Source organism: Lolium rigidum, chromosome 1 (genome assembly GCF_022539505.1).
Source record: "Lolium rigidum isolate FL_2022 chromosome 1, APGP_CSIRO_Lrig_0.1, whole genome shotgun sequence".
NCBI lineage: Eukaryota > Viridiplantae > Streptophyta > Magnoliopsida > Poales > Poaceae > Lolium > Lolium rigidum.
Window position 1 is genome coordinate 156,007,686 of NC_061508.1, and position 14,301 is coordinate 156,021,986.

Sequence of the window (14,301 nt, forward strand, 5' to 3'; positions counted from 1 at the left end):
GGTTAGGCCCATAGGCGACGAAAAATACCCCTTAGCGGACGATTTTGAGACGTTGTCTATCAGAACTTTTCTTGTAGTGACTGCTCGTGCTGAAGCCTTGTTGATGGCGAGCAGTACTATTTATCCTTAGGTGTTTAGGGGCTTGCATTGATGCTTTCACGTGCATATCTGCGTGGCGATGCCGTCCCTCGACACTCTAGCCGCCCTTACGTCTATCCGGACGTAAGGGCAGCATCTTGCTTGTTCGTTACTTAGTAGATCCGATCCGTTATAGTTGCTCGCTTGCTCGCGTGGGATTAGTTTAATATCCGCATAGTTAGGCCTTACGCTCGGGCTCGGAGGATCCGGTAGTGCGTTAGATGTTGTTCACCGTCCCTGCGAGGGATGTTCGGGAATCGACGTTATGTTGGTTTTTAGGCCTCTCGTAGGGGTGGTTTGCATCATCTTCCGTAGTCGCTAGGCCCGATCACACGTAGGACGTTCCGGTTATGCGGTGAAAACCCTAAGCCGTCGTGGATCGTTTTAGCTTTGTCCCGATCAAGCAGGGATCCCCATGCCATTGTAAATCCAACGTGAAACATGGGGCGATCGGCTCCTTGAGCCGATCCACGAGAGAAACCCGAGAGCCGATAGGGCTCGTATTTAATGTTTACGTGTCTACCATGCGGGAACCATCGAAGCACTCTAACACCTTCCTGATCGGGTCTAGGTCAGGTGGCATGCCCTAGCGACCGCCAGGACGTGGCTAGAAGATTTGCGGGACGACGCGAGGTGCCAGGGTCCACTAAGCGGCCCTGGGAGCTTCCCGGCTCTTCGTGTTGCTCAGCCATTGCCCGTCGGTGGGTTTTGGAGGGTAACATAAGCATAAAAGAGTAAAATTTAGGGATTTCTATTTTCGTGCCCCTGGTTCGTTAGTTGTACTCAGTTTTCCCCAGTCCCTTAGTTTTTCCTCAGTTTTCCCCTCCTCTAGTTTGAAACACGCACAAGTGCTGGAACGGCCGGTAGCCGTCGGGTCGAGGCCTTGACCGTTAGTCCGACCGGGTGGGGCCGCACAGGGGCAGCTCCTCCCCGACCGTCTCCGTGCCGACGGGTAGGGTCGGGAGACACGTCGGAGCAGCCATCCATTTATCGCCGACGTGTGGGCCGTTTTATTTTTCATGATTTTATATGCGGTGCCGCCAATGACAAATGGGGCCGCTCTATAGGCTGCCGCAGCCAATGACCAAGCGGGGTCGTATATTTTTCGAGTAAAAGACATATATTGCCGCTCGTGGGCTGCCGCAGCCAATGACCCGGTGGGGTCGTCTATTTATTTAGGGAAACTCATATATTGCCGCTCCGTGGGGCCTCCGCAGCCAATGACCAGTGGGGTCGTATATTTTTCGAAGAAAAGACATATATTGCCGCTTCCGTGGCTGCCGCAGCGAATTGACCGAGTGGGGTCGTCTATTTATTAAGAGAAACTCATATATTGCCGCTCCGTGGGGCCTCCGCAGCCAATGACCAGTGGGGTCGTATATTTTTCAAGAAAAGACATATATTGCCGCTCCGTGGGGCTGCCGCGACCAATGACCAGTGGGGGTCGTCTATTTATTTAGAGAAACTCATATATTGCCGCTCCGTGGGGCCTCCGCAGCCAATGACCAAGTGGAGTCGTCTATTTTTCAGGAAAAGACATATATTGCCGCTTCCGTGGGCCGCCGCAGCCAATGACCAAGTGGGGTTGTCTATTTATTTAGAGAGAAAAAATCATATATTGCCGCTCTGATATATGTCTTTAGAGAATATCATAGAGAGAAGCAACAAGTTCGCTAATTAATTATTCTTAAGCTAGACCGGAGAAGCGCTGGCAGCTCGTTCCCCACCGTCGGACGGAGCAGCCATCGCCGGCGCCTCGTCGCGCCGCCGGCTCCGTCCCCCGGCGGCGTCGGACGAACCGCGGCGCCGCACGTCAACCACGGCTCCAGAGACTTGTTTCGTCCGCACGCATTGTACCCACCGCAGAAAGTCCGCCGCAAGCGGATCCGCCGCCCACGACGACCGGGATTTGTTCCGCGCACCAATTGGCATAGCTTGGTAAGACCTCCGCTTCTCGCCTCCCCCGCCCCCTAATCGATTCGGTTCCCGTAATTTATTGGAGTTTGCAGGTACGAAATAGTCCTCAATGTCTCGTCGTAGCGGGTACACCGGCGAGGGTGGGGATTCGATCATGTCGTGGCCACGTTCTACTTCTCCTACCTCGTCGGAAGTGCGGTATATAGCTTCAGCCTCTGTACTACCGTTGAATTTGAAGTTCCGCCATGGCTTGTTGGGGTGATTTCGCTTGTTCTTTTTCCATTATTGTTACAGCTTAGCCGAGCAAGCCGATGATCCATGGTACATTGCATACCAAGATGAATCAACCCGAGTGGTGTAGCCAGTAGGATGGATTTGGAGGAGAAGGTGGCCAATTTAGGTGATGAATTGGCCCGTAAAAACCTGATGATATTCGAGCCGAAGCGTATTGTGGAGGAAGAAAAGAAGAATTCGGAGCTTATTCGCAAGGAGAAGTTGAGAGTTGAGACAGATCTTGCCGTATTTGATCAAGTGGTAGAAAATCTAGAACATGAACTTAAAGTGATGGGAGAGGAGAAAAGTAGATTCATCTCGTGCAGCTTTATTAGGTGTCATCCCCGTCCTAGCAGCTTATGTGGTTCTGGTAGACGATTTAGTATAGAATTGTTATTCAGTAGATGGCTCTAACCACTGTATTTTGTTGTGGCTCTAAGCACTGTATTTCGGTGTATAATTTCCTACTTGTGCTAAGTAATGCGCACGATAATTTTAGCATGCATGAACATTTTATAAAAGTGAAGGGATCCCAAAAGTGAATGCATGTACCAGCCTCCGGATCAAATACATATCAATATCTTCCCAATCAAGTTGGGATAGAATTCAAATCATACATACGGATGTACATGGACACATCAAGAACGTGAAGAAGCTTTTTTGAGACGGAGGTAGTAGTTCGAACAATTTTATCCCATTTGGAAATTGAAAAATACAAATTTATAATAATTTATCCCAATTTGCGGCGTCGAACACGGCCGTGCAGCGATGGGCAAGAAAGGCCGGGACGACGGGCGGGCTGAGGGGTGGTCATCTCGCGCCATCAAACGTTGAAGCGATGTTATCGGCGATGGCTTCAATGTTTGTGGCATCGATGACCAAGTGTCGGAACCGCCGCTGTCTTGGTGTACTTCATCGCCGACGGATCCGCGGAGGGCTGGATCGGCGGCTTTGCAACGCGGTTGTAGACGATGGCTTCAATCGTCTTGGCATCGATTCGCACTCTCGGCACCGGAAGTGAGACATCAACAGGGCCGGGTCCGCGCCGTCGAAGCGATGTTGTAGGCGATGGCTTCAATGTTCGTGGCATCGATGACCACCGCCGGCACGGCCGCCGTCTTGGTGTTCTTCATCATTCATCGCATCTGAGAATAGAATCGAAAGTGAGACAGAGAGAGACATTTCAACTATTTCTCGACGGTTAGATCCTCACCGGCACTCTTAGATCCACGGCGCACGCACGGTTAGATGCACGCCGCCGCACGCACGGCTAGATCCGCGCGCGCACGCCGCCGCACGCACGGTTAGATCCGCGCCGCCGCACGCCACCGCAAGCACGGTTAGATCCGCGCCGCCGCACGCCACCGCAAGCACGGCTAGATCCGCGCCGCCGCACGCCACCGCAAGCACGGCTAGATCCGCGCCGCCGCACGCCGCCGCACGCACGGTTAGATCTGCGCCGCCGCACGCACGGTTAGAGAGAGGAGGATGCGACCGGAATATGCGACCGCCAGGGTTGGTAGGTATGTGCTCTGCTCTTGTCTCCGTATGCGTCCATCGTGGTCCATAGATACAGGCCGTCCGATCATAAATGATCGAACGGTGCAAGCGTTCGTTGAGCTTTCATCCAACCAAGATCCGTGTGACATACATCTCGACCAATCGTAGATCAGCCAGTGAGTACAAGTTAGGAAAACCGAGTAGAACCGAGAGGGGGAAAAGTGAGGAAATGTTTATCGAAGGGCAAAACCGAGTATGACCGAGTAAGACAAGTGGGCCCGGAGGGGAAAACCGAGTAACACTAAGTAAAACAGGGGCACCCAAATAATAAACGGACTAAGGGAAATTGAAGCTTTTGGCATAAAAATTGTAAAATTGTGTTATTTGAACAATATATTACATTTTGGCCGACTAGATATTGTTTGCAACTCAAAGATACACAAGTGTGACGAATTTGGACTCATTTGGACAAAGTTTGTAAGCATAGTGGGTATTTGGGAGGTGTATTGAGCGTAAAGCCCCGCATCTTCATATCTAGTAGCTCATGGACTAGGAAGTGGTTTTGAAGCTTTTGGCATAAAAACTTCATATCTCTATATTTCCTTTTCCATTATTATTTCTCTAGGTTGTAGGTAACATAACAAGGCTCCATGGGAAGGTTCCACCATGTTTTGAATTATTTTGAATTGAACCCTAAAACCCTAAAACCCTAAAACCCTAAAACCCTAAAATGATAAATGTGGCTTAAATGTGGCATACAAATTGTTCATACAAATTCAAATTGTTCAACACAAAGGCATCCCCAATACAAATTGTTCAACACAAAGGGATCCCCAATACAAAGGGAACCACAATACAAATTGTTCATACAAATTCAAATTGTTCAACACAAAGGCATCCCCAATACAAATTGTTCAACACAAAGGGATCCCCAATACAAAGGGAACCCCAATACAAATTGTTCATACAAATTCAAATTAGTTGTTCAGAATAAAATCTTTTTCTTGCTCCTGGTGTGACTCGCCGGGGCCACCACCTTACTCCGGGTAACCCTACCAGGGATATTACCGGTGTCTACCTTCCTTTTGCCCTCTTTCTTGTTCTTCTTCTGCGAAGCTTCTGCTTTTTCTTCTGCCATGAGCTCTTCGAAGTGTGCATCACACATGGCCTTACAACTATCGAGGCAATCTCGATAATACTGTTCACTCTCCTCTCGGACTCATCGGTTGAAGCCTTTCTACATCCATCCGTTCCCTCTCGCTCTCGATCCATCGGTTCAATCTCCTCATGTTGAACTCGCTGCTTCAATCTCCTCTCGCATTTGTCGCTTCAATCTCCTCATGTTGAACTCGCTGCTTCAATCTCCTCTCGCATTTGCTCGCTTCAATCTCCTCATGTTGAACTCGCTCGCTGCAATCTCAAGTTGAATTGCCGCTTCATTCTCCTCTCGCATTTTCTCGCTCCCGCCCGATCTTCCATTCCAAAAGCCGGATCAACTCCATTTTTACAAAGCCTAGCAATGTGTCCAGGGATTCCACAACGTTTGCACTTACGTTTTCGAATCGGTGCACCACCCTCTCGCACTAGCTCGATCCTATTCTTCCTCGGCCTACCTCGCCGGTCTAGTCAATACCGGAGAGTACAGCTTTGAAGCCCGGATCGACTTTCATCCATTGGTCTTTTCCCAACAAGGTAGGAACATTCATAGCATATGCAGCCCTAAATTTTGCAACAGAGAAATACTCGACACATACCGATCAACTTCACCATCTTCACCCCCTATAACACTCATGAAAAACAATGCGTGTATGCAGGGTATCCCACGGATCCGCCATCCCCTACAATGGCATGTCCTATCAACCAAACTCACCGGATACCTCCACCGCATGTTTTTACCGTCGCTGTAGGTTACCTCAGCCTCCATTCCTTTTCGACGCATTGCATCCTCAATTGTTTTGCCCTCTCATGCAAAGACTTAATCAAAGATGGGAGCATGAGATGGCCAACATAATTTGTGGATGCAATTCTTTGACGTGCATCGATCTTTATCATGATCATCTCGCCTAATCTTATCAAATATTTGCCACAAAGCATAAGCCCTTTCAATGACTTGACCTTTGAGTTGAAACTCTCCGCAAGGTTACTTGTTACATAGTCTACCTTGCAAATTTCATTGAATTGGCTTCTTGACCACACCCTACCATGATGTTCATCCAAGTACTCCTTCACCCCAGTGTTTTTGTTTATACAACACATCCAAATGAAACTTATGCTTCCTAGAGCTGCATGTGTATGAAGCTGGCCATAGGTTGTCGCAGAAAACTTTACCCTTGAATTTCTTTGTAAAATTCTCGTACCAAGTGTCGCATACATTCCCTATGCTCCACTCCAGTGGAATACCGCTTCTACCGCACTCTCCAAACCTTTGCAAGCGTCCGTGTGGATAACAAGTCCCGGTGGATGACCTATAAGGTCGCGCAAGTTCTGCAGTAAACCAAGTCCAACTTTCCTCCGACTCAACCTCCAAAACTCCATAAGCAACAGGGAACATCCAATTATGTCCATCAACCGCAGTGAGCAGCAACTAGTCTGTCCTTTAAACCTACCATGAAGAGCTGATGCATCCACGGCCAAATAAGGCCTCGCAACCGTCCAAAAAGCCTTTCCAGCAAGCTTTGAAACAAACAAAAGCCCTTCTAAAACATTCCTTGTGCATTACCTTCCCGCTTTTCAATTTGTAGGGAACCGTATGCTTGTCTATTGCTACAACACTGCTCGGACTAGCCATCTCCACTTCAGCTTTGAAAGTGTAAAGCAACCGAAAGCTTTCATTCCATGGACCATTGATCTTGTCAAGAGCCATTTCCTTTGCATAGAACATCCTCATGTAAGGTACTTTCATCCCTTTATACTTCTCAGCCACCTTTTTCCGGAGTGCCGTTGGACCAAGTGAAGGAGTTTCTCTCAGCCAATCTAGGATTATATCTCGCCAACCACCTAGTCTTCGCTAGCTTTGTTTTCAGTGTCCGGCTCTCCCCCTAGAGGTGGACACCTATGGATCTCCTTATTAACCTTTATCTCGAAACATAATGATAAGGGATGTCGGTAATAGATAACAAATTTTACACCGTGATCTAAATACACAACCGGTTGGCGTAGTACCCGAACCAAGCCGCTTCGCGCATTGTGGATGCATGCAGCCTAAACCTACACCTTGGGTATGGGCATTTAATTGTGAACCTACCTGGCTCACTTTTAATAACCTCATAATTATTCTTAGTGAGAATGTGATATGTAGTAATTGCATTACTGCAGTCCATCATCGTTTGAAACACGGTGCCTTTTGCAAGCTGAGGATCCTCCCTGTTCCACTCAATTGTTGGCAAGTCTTCACCTTCGTAATCGGCTAAAACGAGGTCTGTCATCGTTCTCATTCTTCTCTTCATCATCGGCCTCATCAAATCCGGCACCAAAAGCAATATCTTCCATGTATTGATCCTCCATTGCCTCGCTTATCGCATCGATCTACCAATTCAGAAACATTAACTCATCCTCATCATCTTCAGGAGACTGATCCCCAATCTCTGCATCGTCCTCCACATTGACCACAGGAACGATCTGGCTACCACTCGCACTGGGGACAGATGGTGCTGCTGTGGACCTACAAGGATCGCCGCGGCGCACACTATTAGCAGAGGCAGCAGCAGTAGAGAGACATGATGCCCGACCACCTGATGATGCCCGACCACCTGATGATGCCTGGCCCCTGTCCACATGGACACGAATTTTACCGAAATGGCAAGAAGCATTCAAAGCAAAAAGAATTCCCAGATCATCGTCGGAAATTAGTGGAACCAATCTTCGCTCCGTGCTGTTGAAATATTCGAAATGAACCGCATCGCGAGGGCTCCAGGGGTACTTATCGAAGATGTTAGCTTTCAAATCCTCAACGAGATGGTGGTTGCAACCACCGCAGGGAAGTAAAACCCATTCATTTCGCGTTTAGAATCACGCGTAAAGCTAGAATCCAGCCTAACCACCAGCCGAAAAGCCGTCACTGGATCAATCCTATTCGAAAAGCAACGCAGTTAGTTGAGCAACAACGATTGGCGCTCAAAAACTGCCTACCGTTAATTCACATAGGCGGACGATGCTTACCCGGATGGAATCCATGCGTTAGATCCCTCCGATTCCCAATCTTCTCCGCGGCCGACGGGAAGAGCTCGGTACATCGACGGATATACAAACTCTACCGCGACAGGGGTAGATCTAGATCGGGGGGGGGCGGATCCCTCTCCGCCTCCGGGGGTGGTGGTGGGGGGGGGGGCGGCTCGGCGGCGGACGACGCCATAAGGTAGGAGGGCAGGACGGTGTGGCGGCGGAGGGGCGGTGTGTGAGCTCCTCCAGTGTATCGGGCGGAGTGGAAAGCTTTGGGTGAGCTCCTCGAGTCAACGATCAACATAGTTCGAAAGAAACGGTCAATTCAACACCAACGCGGCTCCCTAGCCGTCACCGGTAACGGTGAAGGCCTCCGACCAGACGGCAACCCTCCCGTCTGAGCGTCTGCGACGGGTTTCAAACTAGAGGGAGGGGAAAACTGAGGAAAAACTAAGGGGCTGGGGAAAACTGAGTACAACTAACGAACCAGGGGCACGAAAATAGAAATCCCTAAAATTTAATGCTTCTGTTCATACCACCAAAGGCATTTTAGATTATGTACACGCTGATGTTTGGGGTCCGTCCCGTAGAACTTCTAATGGTGGTGCTAATTACATGCTTACTATTATTGATGATTACTCAAGGTGTGGCCATATTTCCTGAAACATAAATATGATGTTTTTAATGCTTTTAAGAAGTGGAAAGTTATGATAGAAACCCAAACTGAAAATAAGGTTAAGATACTCCGTACTGACAATGGTATGGAATTTTGTTCAAATGAATTTGATGAGTTTTGCAGAAATGATGGGATGGTAAGACATCATACCATTCCGTACACCCCTCAACAGAATGGCGTGGCTGAACGCATGAACATGATCATTATTTCGAGGGCTCGCTGCATGTTGTCTAATGCAAAGATGCATAGAAGTTTTTGGGCTGAAGTAGCCTCCACCGCATGTTATCTCATCAACAGGTCACCTTCTGTTCCACTTGATAAGAAAACTCCAATTGAGGTATGGTCTGGTTCGCCTGCTGATACGCCCAAAACGTATCTACTTTCCCGAACACTTTTGCTATTGTTTTGCCTCTAAATTGTGTATTTTGGATGCAACTAATACGGACTAACGCTGTTTTCAGCAGAATTGCTCTGGTGTCTCGTTTTTGTGCAGAAATCCAACTTTCGGGAAAATCCTCGGAATTTATGCAGAAGGCCCTATTTTCCCAGAATACTGACGGAGCCAGAAGGACAAGTGAGGTGGAGGCCCGAGGGCCCCACACCATAAGGCGGCGCGGCCTAGGGGGGGCCCGCGCGGCCCTATGGTGTGGCCCCCTCGGTCGGCCTCCGACGCTCTCCTTCGGACTACTTATTGGCCTCGACCTAAAAACGCACGGGGAGAAGTCGAAATCGCCAGAAACCCTCCAGAGAGCCACCACATCGCGAAACTCCGTCGCGGGAGCCAGAAGTCTCCGTTCTGGCACTCCGCCGGGACGGGGAATTGGAGGAGATCTTCACCGCCATCACCGCCAACGCCTCTCCATCGACCAGCCATGTTTCCCCCATCCATGTGTGAGTAATTCCCCGCTGTAGGCTGAAGGGGATGGTAGGGATTGGATGAGATTGGTCATGTAATAGTCATAAGATTGTTAGGGCATAGTGCCTAGTATCCGTAGATGTCACTTTTATGATATTGTTGCAACTTGTTATGCTTAATGCTTGTCACTAGGGCCCGAGTGCCATGATCTCAGATATGAACATGTTATTGATTCATGAAGATATTCGTTGTTTATGATCTTACCTGCAAGTTGTATACACATGTCGCTGTCCGGAACCAATGGCCCCGAAGTGACAGAAATCGAGACAACCGGAGGGGATGGTAGCGATGTGAGGATCACATGTGTTCACGGAGTGTTAATGCTTTGCTCCGGTACTCTATTAAAAGGAGTACCTTAATATCCAGTAGTTTCCCTAGAGGCCCTGCTGCCACCGGCTGGTAGGACAAAAGATGTTGTGCAAGTTTCTCATTGCGAGCACGTACGACTAAATATGGAACACATGCCTATTGATTGATTAGTACTTGGATACCGTTTTATTATTATCTGCAAATGCCCCTGCTTTGATTGTTATATGAGTTTCTCTCATCCATGCAACGTCCGTTAATCCGTCCCTGTGCCTACAGTATTTTAATCCTGCTATTTACTATAATCACTACTGCTGTCTTTATTTCACCGCTGCTGTTATTTCACTATTCCTACTGCTATAAAGCTGTTACTACTGATAAACTCTTGCGAGCAAGTCTGTTTCCAGGTGCAGCTGAATTGACAACTCCGCTGTTAAGGCTTACAAGTATTCTTTGTCTCCCCTTGTGTCGAATCAATAAATTGGGTAATACTTCCCTCGAAGACTGTTGCGATCCCCTATACTTGTGGGTCATCACCTGCTGAGTATTCAGATTTGAGAGTTTTTGGTTGCACTGCTTACGCTCATGTTAATAATGGAAAGTTGGAGCCAAGGGCTGTTAAGTGCATCTTCCTTAGTTATGGTTTAGGAGTTAAGGCATATAGATTATGGAATCCTGAAACTAAGAAAATTGTGTTGAGCAGGAATGTCGTTTTTAATGAGGCGGTTATGTTTAATGATAGTCCGTCTACTGATATTTCTGATGCTATTGATTCTCCTGATGATGAGCAGCACAGAATTGGCGTGCAGGTGGAGCACGCAAAGGAGAATGAAAATGTGTTTCCTGAAACCAACAATGATGATAATGATGTTCCACCTTCACCACCTTTTGTTCAGCGACAAGGATAGTCTATTGCTGCTGACCGCCCTAGGAGAAATATTGCACCTCCTACCCGATTAATTCAAGAATGTGATATTGTTGATTATGCTTTGAGTTGTGCTGAATAGGTGGAGCATGATATTGAACCAGCTACATATACTGAATCCATTGCTTCGGTTGATAAAGAGAAGTGGGTAGGTGCGATGCAAGAAGAGATGCAATCGCTTGAGAAGAATGGCACATGAGATGTTGTGCACTTGCCTAAACAAAAGAAGGCTGTCCGCTGCAAGTGGATATTTAAAAGAAAGGAAGGTTTGTCTCCTAATGAGCCTCCACGGTTTAAGGCAAGGTTAGTAGCAAAAGGTTTCGATCAAATTCCAGGTGTTGATTATAATGATGTATTCTCCCCGGTTGTGAAGCATAGTTCTATTCGTGCTTTCTTTGGTATTGTTGCTATGCATGATCTTGAGCTTGAGCAGCTAGATGTAAAGACTGCTTTTCTGCATGGTGAGTTGGAGGAGGAGATATATATGGACCAACCTAAAGGTTATGTTGTGCCTGGTAAGGAGGATCTTGTTTGCAAATTAAAGCGGTCCCTTTATGGTCTGAGATAGTCGCCACGACAGTGGTATAAAAGGTTTGATTCATTTATGCTTACACATGGTTTTGAGAGATCTCAGTATGATAGTTGTGTGTATATCAAGTTTGTTAATGGATCACCTATTTATTTGCTCCTATATGTTGATGATATGTTGATTGCTGCCAAGAGCATGAAAGAGATCACTATTTTAAAGAATCAATTAAGTAGTGAGTTTGAGATGAAGGATCTTGGTCCTGCTAAGAAAATACTAGGCATGGAAATTAAAAGGGACAGAAAGTCTAGTTTGTTGTTTATTAGTCAGGAAAAGTACATTAAGAAAGTTCTTCATCGTTTTAATATGCATGTGCAAAGTCAGTTACTACTCCAATTGCTTCTCATTTCAAGTTGTCAGCTTTGCAATGTCCTAGCTCTGAAGATGATATTGAGTACATGTCTCGAGTTCCCTATTCTAGTGCTGTTGGTTCCTTGATGTATGCCATGGTTTGTTCACGTCCTGATCTGTCATATGCTATGAGTTGGTCAGTCGATACATGGCTAATCCTGGTAAAGAACATTGGAAAGCTGTTCAGTGGATTTTCAGGTACCTTCGCGGCACATCAAAAGCTTGCTTGAGGTTTGGCAGGATTGGTGAGGGGCTCGCCGGATATGTGGATTCAGATTATGCTGGTGATTTGGATAAGAGAAGGTCCCTCACAGGTTATGTGTTTACTGTTGGTGGATGTGCTGTTAGCTGGAAGGCTACTTTGCAGGATGCTGTTGCACAATCTACTACTGAGGCTGAGTACATGGCTATTGCTGAGGCAGGTAAAGAGGCTGTTTGGCTGAAAGGTTTATATGCTGAGCTTTGTGGAGATAATTCTTGCATTAAGTTGTTCAGTGACAGTCAAAGTGCTATTTATCTTACTAAAGATCAGATGTTCCATGAGAGGACAAAGCACATTGATATTAAGTACCACGCAATCAGAGATGTGGTTGCAAAAGGTAAAGTGAATGTATGCAAGATTAGTACTCATGATAATCCTGCTGATATGATGACTAAGCCTGTCCCTGTGTCCAAGTTTGAGCTTTGTTCAAGCTTGTTTGGTATAACTGTCTAGCCCAAGTGGCTATTGGCGTCAGCAAGTGTTTTCTTTGTTGATTCAGGTGATTGTTGAAGTTCATGCTACAAGGCTCAAGGTGGAGTTTGTTATATTATGATCCAAATTTCAAGAAGAGGCTAACTTCTGACGAGCGGAGCGAGGCCCGCCCCCCGCGGTACGGATCGTTGCCACCATCTATATATTTTTCCTGTAAGCCGCCGCTAGGGTTTTTGTCGCATCATTGTACACCCACGGCGTTTGTAAACACCACCGAAATAGTGAAGTTTTGCTGGCTGACGCCCGTGGTTTTTCCCTTGTGTGTTGCAAGGGTTTTCCACGTTAAAATCTCGTGTCCCCTGCAGTGTTTTATTTTTCGTTCTTCGTTTATTGTGCATCTCGAGTATAACACCGGCAACGTCGCCTCTTCTCACCGGCAGCTCCGTCTCAGCTCGCTGGCAGCCCTGCCCTCTCACATGGTCGTTAGAGGCGCCGAACCCGTCACGCCTCAAGAAAAATTGTGCGTTCCTTCTTAATTTTAGTCCACCTGAAGAACAAGAAGAGGAAGTCAATAATCCATCTGCAAGTCAAAACATGCTTCCAGATCTTAATATTTCTTGTGCTTTCTTAGTTGTGATGGAGTATTGTTAAAAAACAGTTTGATGAATATTTGCACAGTTTATGTTTATAAGCAAAGTATGCACTGAATATTGACAAAAGTTCAAGAATAACAGGGAGGAACAGGGTTGTTAGTAAACCAACCCGTCAATTGCTTCGGCCCTCTTGAAGTCAGATCCAAGGAGGGCTTGATTAGCATGCTTTGGCAGAGCATCTTATTGCTATTTTATCTCCATTAGCCAAGTCCGCACAGCCCATAAATCATAAACAACTTGTATGTAACAGATACTCCAAGTTAGCAATTGACAGTAGCAGCTGACAGTAGCCAATACGTCAGTTAATCCCAACCTAATAATTCTTCTGGTCGTGCTATCTTTATGATCTTCCCTTATTAAACAGCTCGTTGCTCAGGTCGACCATGCACCTCCCGTATGTGAAGATGTCAGGTCCCATACCCACAAGCACCACAACCTTTAGAGTTTGAGATAACTCTTGCATCAGACCAATAACATTTTCCATTTCTATGTAACATAAAACAAAGAAATATTTGACACTGAGCACAGTATGTAAATGACATTCTATGTCAACCAGAACAGAGTACATTTTTTATGAATCTTCAGAAGGAAAAAAACAGAGTCGATTTCAGGACAATGCTTTGATTGTATAGCATGTTTTACTGATAAGGAACTACCTTTGCTTTACCATATTGTGGACACGAGCACAACGAAAGATAATACAACAATTGGAGCGATGTGTTATTCTGTTATACTCCTAAACAGAGGAGAAAATATATCTAGCAACTGGAGTAATAATATTACACAGGTTCAGTTAAACATGCTCTGAAGACTGCTCAATTCACTTGTAACAGCACGGAAGGAAACCCTGAAAGGAAGGAAGAAGCTTACCCTAACGCGGTTACTAACCCCACCTTTACCAGCTTTGAGCACAAACTGCTTGAATGAGTAATAAGGGATCAAGCGGGAGTGACAGTCCGCATAAAGCTTGATCAGATTGTTGAGGCCCTCCACCTGACGGCGAGACATCCAAAAGAGATCTGAATAAGCATACATCCAAAATAGAACTGAATATGCACACATATATACAGTGAGACAGCAGGTTGTAATTTGTTCATATGCAACACAGACAAGGTATAATCCTCTCACATAATATTTTGAATTTTAGCACCGCATATGCAGCTAATTACTGAATAATTGCAGATGATATCTGCTCCTTTTTGCAAAGC